General features: G+C 40.5%; 1 long non-coding RNA gene across 1 annotated transcript; it reads left to right on the top strand.

The window, feature by feature from the left end:
* Positions 1 to 1211: 1211 nt before the first annotated feature.
* Positions 1212 to 2989, top strand: LOC121387508. The gene is made up of 2 exons (XR_005959834.1): positions 1212 to 1312; positions 1822 to 2989. It is a non-coding gene; the product is annotated as an uncharacterized LOC121387508 (long non-coding RNA).
* Positions 2990 to 13385: the final 10396 nt, after the last annotated feature.

Raw genomic sequence — 13385 nt, 5'->3', positions numbered from 1 at the left:
TAGATAGATAGGCATACATACATACATACATACATACATACATAAACACACATATACACATACATACAATACGTACATACAATACATACATAGATGCATACGTACATACCCCTGCGCGTGCTGTAACCTCTCCGTGGTGTAGGGATGTAACATTCTCTTTGAGAATGGCCAATACAGCACAAATTGAAATTTTTAGTAAAAGTCAGTGTCTATCTGTAATAGTTGTGCTTTTGCACGGTTCTTTACACTGTTTTTGTTTAAATCTTGAATTTTTATATTGATGTTAAAGAACATCCTTTTTATGGATGCCTCAACAGCTCAATACATATTAACCAGTTAACCAGTGCCAGGTTCCCCACGTGTCATGAACGTAAGCGGGACCGACCGCGTAGCTTGTGAGCCCCTTGCATGTAGTTGAGTTAAAGAGCATCCTTTTTATGGATGACTCGATAGCGCGAATCCCAGTAACGACATGGGCCAATTTGAGAAGCCAGAAAGGATTTAATTACCCCCTGCGCCAGTGCTTTAATATCTGCTTATTGTTTTATGCACGTAAGCGGGATCGACCGCACAGATTGTAGACCCCATGCATGTGGTTAACTTAAAGAGCATCCTTTTCATGGAGGCGTCAATAGCTCAGAGCGCATCGTGGTTAGTCTTGCAATTTGCGAGCGATTCGGTGCCACGGGTTCGATTCCCAGCAACGGTATGGGACAATTCGTGAGGCCAGAAAGGATTTAAGTGTCCCTTGCGCCAGTGCGTTAATATTTATGTATGTAACAGTCAACCTAGACATACATACACTATATATATATTTATACACTAATACATACTAGCCAGTGTCAGATCTGCCCACTGTTTTAAGCACGTAAGCGGGACCGACCGTGTAGCTTGTGGGCCCCATGCATACACTTGAGTTCAAGAGCATCCATTTTGTGGATGCCTGAATAGCTCAGATGGTATCGTGGCAAGTTTGCAAGTTGCGGGCGATTCGGTACCATAGGTTCGAGTCACAACAATGGCATGGGACTATCTGTGAGGCCAGAAATAATTTAATTATCTCCTGCGCCCGTGCTTTAATACATATGTATGTCACAGTCAACCCCTAATTTGAAGAAACAAAGTTACCACTAACACTAACCTTGCACGATAACATATCTGTTCTCGGATACATTGTGACTGATCTTGATTCCTATAACTCTATGTATTCCCTAGCTGTCTCTGGTCCCGAGGACAACAGGAATTCTATCACCATTGCTCTTGCCGTGGTTGCAGCCATTCTCTTTATACTGCTCATTATAGGAGCTGTGTGGTAAGTACCTTGGTGTCATTCAACAATTACGTACGTTTGTATGAAGATACGACGAATGTCTAATTTTATAAAGTATTACCCGTCTCGGAGGTGTGGTGTTTCAGCCATTCTAAACAATCTTGTTCTTGTCCTTTCCTTTGTTTACCCATAAAATCAGATGCACTCTGTATTTTGGGGTATCGTTACATATTCTTTCTTGGTTTAAGTTATCGGCCTTAAGTATGGTAGTTACTGGGTACACATCCCGGAGCTGCCTGTGAGTCTGAATGAGTTATACTAGCTTAAATGGATACTGTAGGACTCCTACATTAATCATTTTGCTGGAAAGACAGCCCACGTAGATGAGGACAGCTAGCTTTTTTATTTCATATTATGCATGTCATATCGTATGCGCTAGTGTAATATTGTGCCAGTTCTATTGATATTCATACAACAGTTAAAGCTCAGTTAATACATTGTGCAGTTCGAAAGATTTAGTAGCATTCAGAGGTTTCTTTATATAATTGTAGGCACTTTAGAAGTCGGAATTCTCAACGCAACAACGTCGCACGTCAATTTATTTCTTCTACGTCACATAATCGAACGGAAGCCGAGCCGGGTGGCTATGTTAATGCAGGTCAAACCAATGAATATGAACAACTCGATGTATTAAACTCGCCACAGCATGATTATGATAAAATAACAGGCGTTTAGATACATATATATGACATACGTTTTCGTTTTGTCCTGTTTTGTTTTGGGGTTGTTGTTGTTTTGTTATTGTTGTTGTTGTTGTTGCCAAGGATCGGCCAAATTGATGAGATTATTCTTTGGCGAGCTCTAGACAACACAATATTACTATAAAATATTCAGAGGCTTATTAGATATCATATGGTAACGCCAGATCAATCATATAAGAAATATATGATTGTGTCCATTTTTGCCCACAAAATGGCCAAAATGGCAATTTTGTCTTACGAAGGGTCAACAAGACTGCTTATTTGTGGAATCAGCACCACTGTGTACATAAAGTAGGCTTGTCAAACTTTCTTTACTTAAAATTCTGATTAAAGTCACATACTTCTTAGTCTATATTTGTGTCCATACAATATAAGTGTCTGTATATTAAATATGTTACTGATCGTCCCAGTGTTTGTATTAGAGTCAAACTTCATTTTATGTCCTAATGAATTTTGCTTTCCTAAAACGAAATTATTTCAGTCAAACTCCTCTAAATCGGAAACCCTAACCAAGTAAACAGTCTGGTTTTAAGAGGTATCTGGTTTAGAGAGGCTCTCTTCTGCACATATATTTAAAAAGGGACCATGAAATACGTCCAGTTTTGATGGAATTCCGGTTTACAGAGGGTCCGGTTTTGTGAGGTTTCACTGTAGTTGAAAACATCTTACAATGTCTTGACACCCAATAGCCGATGCAGGTTTCGTGCTGAGGTGTTGTTAAACATTCATTCATGCGTTCATTCCTTACAATGTCATTAAACACAGGACAGTCTATTTAATACTTAATCGCGCCTTAGCTCTTTTATCACATATAAACAAGATAGGGCTTGAGAACAGCCGAGCTACTAATATAATATCATTACTGTAAATACGTGTTCATGTACCATTACGTTCCTGGGAGTGACCTACATGACAGTTGTAAAGATGGGTTAGGTAGAATAAAATGTGTTTTGAATCACTTAACTATTCTCGTTTTTATAACTTTTACATTTTTCGCATGTTTAGTGATTGAACGCATTCTACAATGACTACCGGCAGACCCAGTTTAATCCCTCGTTTGGGTGTATTCATTAAACCGGTTTAACTTTAAGTGTACACTGAAACCGAATATAGACGCGCTGTAATTCAAAATGTGTGCTTAATAGCAAGGAGATAGAAATAATTGTGAATAACAGTACATAGAGTGGGTTTTTGTTGTCATATGCATTCCATTGATTATGTGGATCATCACTTAACGTTTGTCACCCAATAACCGATATATGTTTCGTGTTGGTGTGCAGTTAAATATATATTATTGTCTATTGTATTCATCTGATTGTATGTATGTAGTTATATGCATGTATGTGTATATGTAGGTTCGATTCCTACCGATGGACACTTCGGGGTTGTTGTTTTGGGGCTTTTTTAATTTTACATTATTTCATTATTACTTTGTGCTTCCACTGGAGATGTCAAATGTTTTAACTTGCTCACAGTTTTGTACTATGTTTTATGTTTAATTTTCCCATGAACGATGGCTATGGTCTGGTAGAAATAAACAATTAATGAAAGGAAATCTTGATCATTTACAAACTGGTTCATTTATCAGTTAACTGCCAAGTTGTTTTTATTGTTTCGGGGTTGTTGTTGTTGTTGTTTGTTTTTGTGGGTTTTTTGTTTGTTTGTTTTATTTGTTTATTTTGGTTTTTTTGCTCTTCTTTTTTTTTTGTGTGTGGGGGGGGGGGGGGGGGGGTGTTGTATACCCACATAACTGTTATATAGTTGGGGTTTATTTTCTCATTATCAATTTGTATTATTATTTTATTTTATTTTTATTTTTATTTTTATTTTATTTTATTTTATTTGTTAATTCATTTATTTATTTATTTATTTATTTATTATGATTTTATTTTTGTAAGTTTTTACAATTTTATTTTACCTATTTATTTGTGTTTAGTTTCCTTACGCACGTGATGGGTTTATATTTGATACTTTCTTTATTACTACCAAGGGGGCGGGACGTAGCGCAGTGATAAAGCATTCGCTTGATGCGCGGTCGGTCTGGGATCGATCCCCTCCATTTGGGCCATTGGGCTATTTCTCGCTCCAGCCAGTGCACCACGACTGGAATATCAAATGCCGTGGTATGTATTATTCTGTCTGTGGCATGGTGCATATAAAAGATCCTTTGCTGCTAATCGAAAATAGTAGCCTATGAAGTGGTGACAGCGGGTTTCCTCTCTCAATATCTGTGTGGTCCTTAGCCATATGTCCGACGCCATATAACCGTAAATAAAATGTGCTGAGTGCGTCGTTAAGTAAAACATTTCCTTCCTTCCTTATTACTACTCATGTAATTATTTAGCATGCTTGTATGTATGGTTTATTTCGTTTAGTTTAAATATGTATTGATTTTTCATGCATGGATATGTTTTTTTAGATAATGCTAAAGCGCTCCCCACCATTATCAAATACTCTAAGTATGTACTTATTATAATTTGCTGCTTTTATTATAAAACTTATAAGTTGTATAACTTACGGAAGTAAATAACTTGAATTTTAATTTGATAAAATAGTGACATCTAACGCTTTGGCATACTATGCCCTCAAAAGGAAAACACGTTTTATCGAGAAAATTGACAATAATATGTATGAATATATTCGCCAGAAATACACCAAAACAATATGAAATTTTAAATGGAGTATAATACAATCTGTAACATGACGAGTACGAATCTGCCATTAGCCTAATGCAATACTGTATCTTGGCGCACAACTAATTCCAAAAGAAAATAGTGCAGCAGTTGTGGTTGTATATAAATAGCCATGTTCCACTGTCGGGTATCTTTCGCTTTTGACCGACCGTTCAAAATTGCGCCACATTTACTTAATCAAAATTGCGCACTTTTTCTCTTTGGAATTGTTCTTTGCGCCTTGAAAATTCCACAGCACCATTACCCCCCCCCCCCCCCCCCCCCCCCCCCCCCCCCGTTACTGGTCACGGTCGGGCTGCTGGTGCTCCCTTGCACCTGCCAGTGCAGGCCCTTTCATCCTCCTTCCCACCCCACCTTTCCTGTCCTGCACGGAGGAGCCGGCTCTTGTGCCCAGGACAGGCGTGCGCTACAACGGATTGCTATGAATGTGCACGTAAAGCCCTATGATCTGATCTGACCTGACTGTCAGGTAGGTCCCCTTAACGAGCTACTCTCGGCTTACTAAATTCCAAAAGTATAATCGCAGCTCCCTCCTATTTTGGCGGACCGTTAAAAAATGCGCTTAATTTCCTTCTCATAAATGTGCACCATTTCTCTTTGGATTAAACCTTCGGGACTCAAAATTCCATAGCACCAAACCACCTCTCCGCCCGTACCGATCACGGTCGGACTGCAGGTGCCCCCTTGCACCTGACAGTGCAGGCGGTCCTCCCTTCACCCTCCCCACACCTTTCCTGTCCTGGACGGAGGAACCGGCTGAGGCCGACACCTGCGCCCAGGACAGGTGTGCGCTACAACAGCTTGCGCTGAATGTGCAAGTTAAACTCTCCGACCTGACCTGACCTGACTGTCAGGTGTTTTGCTTATAGAAGGGAGCCAATTTTGACTTCGATATGATGTTTCCTCAACTTCCTATAGACGGAGGACTGCCACTTTAGTCATGAATTGTGGTCTTAACCCCCAACCCACCATTCTAAACAGGGTTACATTTGTGGTATGGAAAAAGCCTTAATAACTGATGTCTTGTTTGCTCTAATGTGCAAATAGTGTCTTTAATAGAAGAAAAAAAAGGATAAACAAATTCCAATGTTATTTTGGACACAATGTGTCGTTTTTATTATTGCTGTGTGGGGAGTGGGATTGGAGGTGTCGGGGTTTCTTTTCTTTTTCTCTCTCTCTCTCTCTCTCTCTCTCTCTCTCTCTCTCTCTCTCTTCTCTCTCTCTCTCTCTCTCTCTTTTTTTTGTTTGATGTTGTTGTTGGGGAGTTTGGGTTTTGTTTATTTTGTTTATTTTTTTTTTTGTTGTTTGGGGGGGGGGGGGGGGGGGATGGGTTTGTTTTGTTTGGTTGGTTGGTTTGTTTTCATTCCTGAGCCATTCGGATAGAAATTTTAAAGAGGGCGTATGAATAGAACTTTGGCTTAAACTGTATATCCTTCAAAGTTCAGGTACTGAATATAACTAATGATTAGTCTCCTTTACAGAATCCGCCAGGGGCAACTTGTACACGATTGTTTGGCTTTTCTATCATTTTAAAACGGGTGCTCCAAAAAGGTTCGTTTTGTTTAAAGACACTACTGGAGCACATTGCATATTAATCATCGGCAACTGGATGCCAAACATTTGGTAATATTAACATATAGTCTTAGAGAGGAAATCCGCTAAACAATATTCCATTGGTAGCAAGAGATCTTTTATATGCATAATCTCACACAGGATATCAGGGTCTTTGATATACCAGTCGTAGTGCAATGTCTGGAACGAGAAATATCCCAATGGACCCACCGACATGATCGATCCTAACAGGTGTGCAAAACATCGGGGTCTTGACCCGCAGAGATATGCTACCCCCGCCCCTCCCCCACAGACACACACACACTCCCCCCCCACACACACACACAATCTTCAGTATTGACTCCACCATAAAGTTTGTGTTCTTTAACAACACCACTAGAGCACATTAATAATCGGCTATACGATGTCAAGCATTTGGTAATTCTGACATATAGTCTTAGAGAGGAAACCCGCTATATTTTTCAGGTAGCAAGGGATCTGTTATATGCACAATCCCATAGACAGGATAACACATACCACAACCTTTGATATATCAGTCGTGGTGCACTGGCTAGAATGAGAAATATCGCAATTTTCCCACCGACGAAGATTGATGCTAGACCGACCTCCATCATTTCATTTCAACTTATTTCCGTGCTTATACCCGCTCCGCCCCCCCCCCCCCCCCCCAACTCCAGTACAGGACAGCACATATCACGGCCTTTGATATACCATTCGTGGTGTACTGGCTAGAACGAGAAATAGCGTAATTGCCCCACCGACGGAGATCGATCCTAGAATGATCGCGCTTCAAGCGAGTGTTTTTTTTCTGAGCTACAACCCGTCGTTCGCCTCCACCATAAATGTCACGGCTATGTCCACAAAAAAACACATGATACGACAAATAGAAATAGCTTGAATACTATATCACATCGCGGCCAGACTGAATACAAAAAACAAGTGTGAGCAAACACTGATTCTGGGTCATGTAATTCAAAGCAAACGTAAGACATACGATAGATGTAGGTGACGCATAAAGCTTCATTCCGGTAACTAAACTAGTCAAGGAAGGAAATGTTTCATTTAACGACGCACTCAACACATTTTATGTACGGTTATATGACGTCGGTCATATGGTTAAGGACCACACATAGATATTGAGAAAGGAAACCCGCTGTCGCCACTTCATGGGCTACTCTTTTTGATTAGCAGTAAGGGATCTTTTATATGCACCATCCCACAGACAGGATAGTACATACCACGGCCTTTGTTACATCAGTTGTGGAGCACGGGCTGGAACGAGAAATAGCCCAACGGGCCCACCAACAGGAAACGTTCCTAGATCGATCGCGCAACAGGCCATCGCTGTACCAGTGAGCTACGCCCCACCCATATACACTAAAAGTCACATATATACCGCAATGTGTATTTCACTGAATATTAGAAGACAACATACTTGACGCACAGCTTATGAATAAATGGCTCCTGAATCGACCAACAATGATAAGGAACTACGTGATATAATACAGAATCATTTAAATAGGTCAGCCCAAAGAGTACATGCTTTATCTGCATCACAACGCGAAGTTGTGGCATTACAGTGTTATAGAAATAGTTGTTTTTAAAGGGACCCTAGTTCCAGCCCATGCAAATGCACACTAAGTTTAGTTAATCTACATAGCTGTATCACATTTGGATAAAGTTGCAACTGAGTGAAACATGAATCTCTGAGTTTGAAATGGTGAAATACTCTCTAAAGAAATAGACTAAAACTCAACTCCATAAATGTTACTTCTCAGACGCACGTGCGTTTTTAAAAATGTGAGAAATGCATTTTGTGATATTAAAAACACCAGGATGACCAAAAACACTTCGAAGTTACGGAGTCCACACAACGTTTATATCACGTTGCTAATTTTCAAAACATCTCACTTCTGTACCCAAGTACGTGTAGCAAACTGCTGTATCAAATGAAAATTCAGATAATAACTTACATATTTTTATAATTGTTATTATTGTTATTATTATTATTATTATTATTATTATTATTAAAGCCACAAACATTTTACACAGAGACAAAGGCATTTTTTTTTCGACATTACAAACATGGATGATGATGAAATGAATCTTGAAGCCGCAGTATTTCCATTTCGGGATAGCACTACTTGACAGATACGTGCTCCTCGCTTGCTGCCAGTCGAGCTACACGGTACCAACTTACAGATTATTAATAAATCAATTTTTCAATCGCAAATATTGTGAAGAATAATAACAAATGTATGATATTGTAACATGTACGACTTTGTGTTTAAACATTGAACTTAACGGGGTGGACTCTTTTGGTTGCGTGTTTATGTAAAGGTTTGGGTTGATATGCATTCGTCTGTGTGTCCAGGGTGTGAATACAGAATGGAAACAAATAGTTTTAAATACACTGGTATCCGCTGTAGATATCCATAGTAGGACAATAATTAGGACACTGCCGGTGTCTGCATAAACAGTGTGGACGGAATTATGAAAATACCTGGTGAAAAGGTTTCAGGCCAGCTCATTTTGAATATTTCTATCGTCTTTGCCCTAATTTGAGGACATCCTTTAGCACTGATGGAGGGGGCAGTTGCCCCTGCGTCCCCCCTCCCCGCCCTCTTGTATGTTTATGACACTATAAATAGATAACACTCGACGATTTAAACTTTCCTATTTCCATTAGTAGCAATGAATCTTTTATATGCACCATCCCACAGACAGAATAATACATACCTCGGCCTTTGCTATACCAGTCGTGGTGCACTGGTTGGAACGAGTAATAGCCCAAATGAGGCCACTGACGGGAATCGATCCCAAAACCGACTTCGCATCAGACGGACGTTTTACCACTGGGCAACGTTCCGCTCCTAACACACGATAGGAGTGCCTGGTGCGATAATATAGCCGTTTGCGTCGCAGCAGATGAAAGAAATGTTTTATTTAACGACGCACTCAACACATTTTATTGACGGTTATATGGCGTCAGACATATGGTTAAGGACCACACAGATTTTGAGAGGAAACCCGCAGTCGCCACTACATGGGCTACTCTTTCCGATTAGCAGCAAGGGATCTTTTATTTGCGCTTCCCACAGGCAGGATAGCACAAACAATGGCCTTTGTTGAACCAGTTATGGATCACTGGTCAGTGCAAGTGGTTTACACCTACCCATTAAGCCTTGCGGAGCACTCACTCTGGGTTTAGAGTCGGTATCTGGATTAAAAATCCCATGCCTCGACTGGGATCCGAACCTAGTACCTACCAGCCTGTAGACCGATGGCCTAACCACGACGCCAACGAGGCCGGTTCGCAACAGATGAAGTCATAGCGTCTGGCTTCACACAATCGGCTATTCTCGTACGAGACGCTCTTAGTGTCACTTGGCCCAGAAGCAGCCTTGTAAGTATGGGTAAACACACTCTCAATACAGCAACAGTACACGACAATAATGGGTTACATTCACAGCCTTGTAAGTATGGGTAAACACACTCTCGATACAGCAATAGTACACGACAATAATGGGTTGCATACATTCCTTTTGTGCGCATGCAATAGAAGGAATTTAATTTACAATGGAATGGAGAGGGACGTTTACTGAGTGACATATAACACATCACGTTTTACGCTACCTGGATTTCATTTTCATTTATACTTATTTCCGTGCATATATCCAAGCTATCTGGACGGCTTTTGTTATAACAGATGTGGCACAAAAGGGAAGGAACAAATTATTTATTTAACGAAGGACTCAACTTATTTTTATTAACGGTTATATGGTGTCAGACTTTCGGTTAAGGAACACAGATGATGAAAGAGGAAACCCGCTGTCGCCACACCATGGGCTACTCCTTGTTTTATTATAGCAGCAAGTGTTATTTTATAAGCACCACTCACATACATAATAGTACACACCACAACATTTGTTACACTGGTTGTAACGAGAAATAGCTTAATGAGTCCACCGTAGGGAATCAATCCTAGACTGTTGTAAAGCAAGAGACATAGGGTATAGGATATAGGATATAGGAAAACATCAAAATACGTCTGTTCATTTGATGGGGGGGGGGGGGGGGGAGGTCTAAACTATGACACATACTACTTGAAGCGTGTGCTCGCTCACCGGCCTCGATGATGTAGAAGCTAAGCGATCGGATTTAAGGCTGATAGGTACTGGGTTCGTATCACTGTACCGGATCCTACGACTAAAATTGTACGTGTGAAGCCACTTTACCGCCTTCTCTCTCACTAACCACTAACCCACTGTCCAGGACAGACAGTCCAGATAGCTGAGGTGTGTTCCCAGGACAGCGTGTTTGGACCTTAATTGAGCATATAAACACGAACATAAGTATTAACTAACAACCTGAACTAGGTTATTGTCTGGAAAGAAAACAAAATCGTTTAGTTTAACGACATCACTAGAGGACATTGATTTATTAAGCATTGACTATTGGATGGAAACCTGCTACATTTTCCCGTTAGCAGCATGGACTATTTTATATGCACCATCATACAGACAGAACAGCACATACCACGGCTTTTGATATAACAGTCGTGGTGCACTGGTTGGAACGAGTACTAGCCCAATGGGTCCACCTACGGGGATCGATCCCAAACCGCGCATCAAGCGAGCGCTTTATCACTAGGCTAGATCCAGCCCCATGTCATGAATAATTGCACCTTTAAAAGTAACTTTAAAATGACTTGAATATTCTGTATTATGCAGGTTTTCAAGGAGTGAGGCGTGCTGAGTTTTCTCCTTTGGTTGGTGTCAGATTGCGTTAACAACTAGTGTTGAATAGACTGTTGTCATCTCGTCAATGAATATAGTCACTGTACCAACAAATCCTCCATATACCATACTATCTTGTCTGTGGAATGGTGCATATAAAAACAAATCCCTTGCTGCTAATCGAAAAGCCTAGCCCATGAAGTGGCCACAGCGGGTTTCCTCTCTCAATATCTGTGTGGTCTGACGCCATATAACCGTAAATAAAATATGTTGAGTGTCTCGTTAATTAAAACATTTCCTTCATGTTTTTGTAAACAGTTTGTAAAACTTTAACTCCAGTCAGCCATTATTCGATATTCAAAATAAAGTAGTACACGACGTTTTTTGGTGTGGCTTTTGTTGTCTTTTTTAAGGGTTTTTTTTCAGAACGCTTAACAACTTCCAATGTAAAGTTGCTATTGAAATGCCTATGAATACATACGAAAATTATGGAGTGTGACCGTAATACGTTTGCTTAGAAGTCAATACACGTAGTATGCAACTTACATCTAATATGCAAAGCTATCTAATTCTGAAAACATGTGATACTTTGAATACGCACATACACGCATACACACACTCACACACGTACACACAAACACACTCACACTCACATACCTACACACACGCGCGCATACAAACACACACAAGCACCGTTCCATGTTCCTTCCATTATGTTTATGAGTAAAATACGGCAAATAGGTCGCCAAGTAGTTTGTTTAAAATGCATATATACTCTATCAAAAAAGAAACGCATAGGTGAAATATTCATGAAATACGGTTGCATTAACGGTTGTGTGAGGCGGGACGTAGCCTACTGGTAAAGCGCTCGCTTGATGCCCGGTCGGTTTGGAATCGATCCTCGTCGGTGGGCCCATCGGGCTATTTCTCGTTCCAGCATTTGCACCACGACTGATGTATCTATGGTCGTGGTATGTGCTATACTGTCTGTGGGATGGAGTATATAAATGATCCCTTGCTGCGAATAGAAAAAAAGAGTAGCCCATGAAGTGACGACAGCGTGTGTTCTCTCTCAATATCTGTGTGTTCCTTAACCATATGTCTGACGCCATATAACCGTAAATAAAATGTTTTGAGTGCGTCGTTAAATAAAACATGTCCTTCCTCCCTTAACAGTTATATGGTGTCAGACATTCGGTTAAGGACCACACAGGTTATAGCAGCAAGTGTTCTTTTATAAGCACCACCCACAGACATAATAGTACATATTACAAGGTTTGTTACACTAGTTGTGGAGCATTGTTTGGAGCGAGAAATGGCCTAATGGGTCCACCGAATGGAATCGATCCTAGACAGTTGTAAAGCAGGAGACATAAGGTATAGGATATAGGGACACATCCAAATACGTCTGTTCATTTGATGCGGGGGGGGGGGGGGGGGGGGGGGGTCTAAACTATAACACATAATACTCGAAGCGTGTGCTCTGTCACCGGCCTCGGTGATGTGGAAGCTAAGCTATCAGACTTAAGTCTGGTAGGTACTGGGTTCGTATTCCGGTACCGGCTTCTACCCAGAGCGAGTTTAATGACTCAAGGTGTAGATGTAAAGCCACTATACCTACCTCTGTCACACTAACCACTAACCCACTGTCCTGGACAGACAGCCCGGATAGCTGAGGCGTGTGACCAGAACAGCGTGCTTGGACCTTAATTGGATATAAAAACACGAACATAACTATCAACAAACAACCTGAACTATGTTATCAAGAAATATATAATTATGTCAGAAAACAAAACGAAATTGTTTTGTTTAACGATACCACTAGAGCACATTGATTTGTTACTCATCGGCTACTGGATGTCAAATATTTGGTAATTTTGGCATATAGTCATATACAAACCTGTTACATTTTTCCGTTAGTAACAAAGTATTTTTTATATGCACCATCCCGCAGACAGGATAGCACATACCACAGCCTTTGATATAACAGTCGTGATGACTGGTTGGAACGAGAAATTAGCCCAATGGGCCCACCTACGGTGATCTATCCCAAACCGACAGCGCAACAAGCGAGCGCTTTACCACTGGGTTATGTTCAGCACAATGACATGAATAATTACGCCATTAAAAGTAACTTAAGAATGGCATACACGTTCTGTGTTGAGCAGGCTTTGTAAGCAGTGTGGCGTGCTAACCTTTCTCCTTTATTTGTTGTGAAATTGCGCCAAGAACTTGTACTGAATAGTTTGTTGTCACCTTGTCATTGAAGATATTCACTGTACAAACATAGATCTTCCATATACCGTCGTCTGACATGTGTAGCGACTAAAGTTTAAAATATCTATATCAG

The sequence above is a fragment of the Gigantopelta aegis genome, chromosome 13, assembly GCF_016097555.1.
Source record: "Gigantopelta aegis isolate Gae_Host chromosome 13, Gae_host_genome, whole genome shotgun sequence".
Lineage (NCBI taxonomy): Eukaryota > Metazoa > Mollusca > Gastropoda > Neomphalida > Peltospiridae > Gigantopelta > Gigantopelta aegis.
Note: the sequence above shows the minus strand (reverse complement) of the source record. Positions and strands in the feature narration are given on the sequence as shown.